We start from the raw sequence: 5,501 nt of genomic DNA, 5'->3' as shown, positions 1-5,501 counted from the left end.
CCACCCTCCCCATACCTGCTCCTGTTCTTTCTATAGCTGGAGAGACCAGTGCTGGCTGGGAGTGCTGTCTTGAGTACCTCGAAGGAGCCATTCCTGTCAAAGCTAATGACATGGTCTAGGATCTCAGCAGTGTCCCAGGGCCATTGTGTAAGCACCCCCAACAGTGCACACACACACACCCCCAACCAAGATCCTGGGAACTGTGCATAGGTGGAGGCAAACCCTGGATCCCACAGAACCCAGAGGAGGGAGCAGGGTCCTTCTTCCCCGTGACCATCTGGCCCTGTTCCTCTGGGCAGTTCTGCACCACACACTGAAACCCAGAGGTGCTCCAGGCCATGGGTCCAAGGCCTTTATTTATAAACAAGCCCAGAAACAGATGGCACTGTCCCTGGTCACACAGCAAATCAGTAGCTGATGTGGCCCCTTACCCAGCCCAGAGGAGAGGTCAGGAGGCCATGGCTCACCCTAAACTTTCTAGATTGTGAACAGCCTCTAGATGGTCTCTGAGAGGGGCCTTCAGGGGGGGGGGTTGGGACAGGAAGTCTTGTAGTCCTGCTCCCAGTGGGATCTAGCAGTTACTCTGCTGCAGCAGGGCCAAGGCAGGACTCCAGGAGGGCTGAGAATCACTGAGGACAGAACATGATGTCCCAGGTCTGCCACCACTGTCCTCTGTGAACTTGGCCTCTGAGTCTCAGGCTCCTGCTCAGTGCAGGGTTGTGGCTGGTCCCAGAGCTTAAGGTTCTTCTTACTTAGACAGCCCCTGAGGGATTTTTCCCTCTTTGTAGCTTTGTTACTGTCCAGGGCAGGTCTTTCTGTTCAGATCCCAAGGATGTAAGGGTGAAGAAGGCAGTTAGACACCTTCAAAGCGTCGAAGTCACGTGGCCCCATTGCCCAGAAGTCCTGACACCCTGTGGCCTCGGTGTTCACTATTCCAGCCAAGAGCTGCCTGGGTCCAGTGGAGGCCTTATGACGACAAAGAGGAGCCATTGCACTGGAGACCCCTGTCCCCTCACAAAAGCACTACTCTTATGAATGGGAGACATGAGCCTGGAAAGGCCAGAAATAAGGTTTCTCTCTCAGTCCAGGTCAGCAGCACAGGGCACCCTCCCAGCCCAGCCTGTCACACTGGAAGGGCCCTCAGAGAACATCTGGTCCTGCCCTGTCTGGGTCAGGAGGGGAAACTGAGGCTCAGAGGAAAACACGGCTGCTGCAGGGCACTCGGCAGGTCAGGGGAGCCTGGTGAGAGGGGCCTAAACAGGGCAGGTCTGGGAGGTCTGTGGTGGGTGGAGTCAGGGCTTCAGGTGTTATCTGGGGGAACACGAGGCTCAGCCCAGCTCCCTCTGGGCTGGCAGCCCTCTCCTGTGGTGGGGCGGGGGTTGAGAAGAGGCTTCAGGACACTCTTCTGTCCTCTTTGAAGTCCCCATTCTCCCCAGACCACAATCCCTTTCTGTCTGCTCTCCTTTCTCCTGACAAGGAACTGAGGACACTGCTTCCCTGACACAGTCCATTCAATTCAACTGAACATTTGCAGACCCCTCCACAGGCCAGGGTTTACCAAGTGCTGGGGAACCTGGGATGAGTGAACCTCGGTTTTCTCCTGGGTGAGCTCCCTGCAGCCCCTTCCGCCAGCTCTCAGGCCCCATTTGCCCTGCAGACCACGTGATCCCAGCAAATCCAACACCTCGCAGGGATCCCGGGGCGCCTGCACGGGTCTGAGCCCACTTCGCAGGGCCCTGCGTCCTCCGCCTACTCCCAGGCTGCCTGTGGCCCGAGCCCCCCTCCCAGCGCTCGCCACTCTGGTCTCCAGGTGGCTCCAGGGCTCCTGAAGAGAAGCCCCCACCTCCGCCGGGCCACTGAAATCCCACCCACACTCAGCCCAAGCCCAGCCTCCAGGAAGCCCTCCCGGCGGCTCAGCCGCAAGCGCCCCTCTCTGCTGGTTTCCTCCGCCCGCCACGGTAAGGGATCGTCCTGCCACTGGCTCCGCGTCTGCCAGCCATGCGTGGCCCGGGCGCCCAGAGCCCACGTGCTCCAGGTGGGGGCCCGAGGCTCTGGGTCCCACCCGCCCTGAGCCGCAGGTGTGCGGCGCGGGCAGGCAGGCGGTGGCCTTCCGGGAGCCTTCTCCCTCCCCGCCCGCCTTGGGCGCGCGCCTTCTAGCCCTGGAACCTCGTTTTGGCCTCGGGGTGAGAAGGAGTGGGAAGGCCGGGCCTGCGCGTCCAGGGCCCTGAGGCCGGCGCTATGGGCGCGAGAAGCCATTAGGAGGCACTGGGCGCCAGCCTGGGCCCCCTGCTGCCCCTGGCGGCCGGTCTGCTCACTGCAGCGCGGGAAGAAAACGACCGTGAGGCTGCCCGGGTCCCCTTGGCGCCGGCAGGCCCTCCCGGCTCTTATCCCTAGCAGTCCTGGGGCAGCCTGGTCTGAACTCTCGGCAGAAATATGTGTGGACCGGCGGGGTGGCGGTAGCGGTGGGGGTGGACACGATCTTAGAGACCCGGCAGGCCTGTAGGGGCCCCTGACCGCCCGAAGCTGGGCTGGGGCCAAAACTTCTCGCCCTGCAGGCCAGAGTCCGAAGGACGCTCAGAACAGTTAAGCCTGCGCATTGCAAACATTTCTTAAAAGAAGCATAACCTATTTTTACCTCAGTGACATCTTAGAGGCCCATGTTGTAAATGCGCATAAGTAGAGCTGCTGTGGGACTGTGAGGAGAGGGTGGTTGCCAACGGGCCTCTGGGAGTGGCGGGAAGGGAGTTTTGCTTAAAAGTCCTTTGGGAGGTAAGAGGCAATCCAGGATGGAAAGTGGAGCGCAGGATTCAGAATCCAAGCATTCCATAGCTAGGCAGCGGGCTTGAGATGAGTAGGAAGAACCGTACAAGATTGGGGGTTGGTCGGGGGTAGGACCCGCCACCATGCTCTCCTGGTAAAAGCTTATGGTAAGGAATGTTGAGTTAGAGGCTCCCCATGACAGGGAGGGAGGAAGAGAGGGGTAGCACAGGGACCGGGCATGAAGGAGCCTGCCGATTGCATGCATTGTCTTTTCTATTCGGAGGACTCCCCCCTCTCCCTTCACACTGAGCTCAGCCAAAGGCCGCCTCTCCTTTGCTGGCCTTGACCTTCTTGATTGGCTTTGGATCCCTTGCCCTGTGTCGTCCGCCAGCTCTATGCGCTTAGCTCCAGGTGAAGCTAATCTTTACCAGTCTCTGTCCTCTCTACTTGGACCTGCTGGCTTCCCGGCCCGCCCTGTTAACCGCAAGCTTTTTGGGGGTAATTCATTGAGCCAGGCCCGACCTTGCTCGTGAATTTCAATTTCTTGAGTGGATGACATCAGTCAATCAGGAAGGGAAGAAGTGTTCTGTGCGTGTGTTTATATAGTTTATGCAGTTTCATCTACAACAGGCGCGCAGGTAAATTCCCTGGGGGCTCTAGTGCGGAAAGAGAAATTCCGAGATGGCGGAGCAGTACCCTGAGCACAACTATCAAGTGCACTAGGCTACGAGCGCGAAAGTCTCAGAGCTGACATTAGAATTGGGTTGCTCTCCGATTGCTCACCAGAGGGCGCTCCAGCCCCCCAAAGAAAGATCTGGGGGCTGATGTTTTAAGGTCTGGCTCTGATGATCCAACCTCTGGCCTCAGTGTTCGCCCTCCAGATGCTAGGGTTCCCCACCCCTGCCCCATTTGACTATAGCTGGCCAGGGTCTTTGGGCAGGGGCACCTGCAGTTGGCTGGCTCTTTAAGGGGAGCAAAGGTAAGAAAACCATCAGCTTAACTCCCTGGGGTTTGGTGGATGAAGAGGAAGAAGGAAAAATGCTATTGGGACTTACAAGGCCTCTAACTCATTGATACAAGGTCTGTTTTTGTTTGTTTTTTAATTGTGGTAGCATGAATTAACATAACATAAAATTTACCATTTTAACTCCTTTAGTGTCCAGTCCAGTGGCACAACAGTGTTGGCACTCATCACTACTATCTAGTTTCAGAACTTTTCATCACCCCAAAAGGAACCCCATGCCCATTAAGTAGTTACTCACCAAACCTCCAACTTCTAGCCCCTGGAAACCAGTAACCTGCTTTCTGTCTCTATGGATTTGCCTATTCTGGCTGGGTGTTTCATGTAAGTGGAGTCGTTGCGTCTGGCTTTTTTCACTTAGTGTAATCTTTTCAAGGATCATCCATGTTGTAGCATGTATCCATACTTCTTGTCTTTTTCTTGGTGGCTAACACTTCTTTGTATAGCTATACCACATTGTGTTTATCTATCCATGGTTTGATGAACACTTGGGTTGTTTGCACCTGTTGGCTTTTGTGAATAATGCTGCTATGAACACTAGCGTACAAAAATCTGTTGTGTCTCTGTTTTCAATTCTTTTAGGGATCTACCTAGAAGTGGAATTGCTGGGTAATAGGATAATTTGATGTGTAATTTTTTGAGGGTCCGCCAAACTGTTTTCCACAGTGGCTGCACCATTTTACATTCCTGTCAGCCATGTCCAAGGGTTCCAGTTTCTCCACATCCTCACCAACACTGATTATTTTCTGTAGTTTTGTTGTTGTTGCTGTTATAACCATCCCAGTGGGTGGGAAGTGGTACTTCATTGTGATTTGAGTTTATATTTCCCTTACGACTAGTGATGTTGAACATCTTCTCTTTTAGCTGGTTTCCCAGAATCCAATATTGCCCCTTCCTCCAGTTTATCTACTGAGTAGGCTGAGTCCTTCCCAAACTCAATTCTGATCATGTCTCCCCCAGCTCAGAACCCCTCAGTACCTCCCACTCTCTCTAGAACAGAGCACATATCCCTTCCCTCTCTGCTCCCCAAACACACACCATCTATGCTTTGTCCTCTAGAAAATTCTCCCAATTGTTAAAAGACCCTTCTCCTTCCAACCTGTGCACCTGCTCTTCTCTGCCTAGAACATTCGCCTATGCTCTCCTCCACCCCACTCCTGCCACTAACCTCTCCCATCCTTGACATCTCACACCCTTTCACACTGGGGTTCTGTGCCCCTTCTCTGTGCTCCCCTGTCACACCCTCCCCCTCCCATCAAGTCACTTTACCCTTCTGATTTATAATTGCCAGCTCAACTGTCAGTTTCAAAGACTGAAACCCATAAGGGTCAAGGTCAGGTCTGTAGGCTCAGCTTTGAATCCTCAGAGCCCAGCATAGCCGAGACCTCAATAAAACACTGCAGAGTGTCTGGTCACTTGGTGGGAAAGGTGATGGGCATGTGGGTGGATGTGCAGATGTGTCTGATTGCCAGCAGGGCCCCATTTGATTCCTCTACCCAGAAGCGCCTCCACCCCAGTTCAGACATTTTTAGTCCCACCAGTTGGTGATGTGCAGCTGACCCTCAGCCAGGGCACAGCTTGGGCTCAAGCTGGTGCCTCCATCCACAGATGGGATTGAGGGACAATGAGACCGTATTGTTTTTCCTCAGCTGGGTTTTCCATTCTTTTTTGTGTTCATTTCCCCTTTCCATCTTAACCTAAACTCCTTCTGTGTCCTGCC

This window comes from Camelus bactrianus, chromosome 9 (genome assembly GCF_048773025.1).
Source record: "Camelus bactrianus isolate YW-2024 breed Bactrian camel chromosome 9, ASM4877302v1, whole genome shotgun sequence".
Lineage (NCBI taxonomy): Eukaryota > Metazoa > Chordata > Mammalia > Artiodactyla > Camelidae > Camelus > Camelus bactrianus.
The sequence above is the reverse complement of the archived record's forward strand: the minus strand, read 5'-3'. Positions refer to the sequence as shown.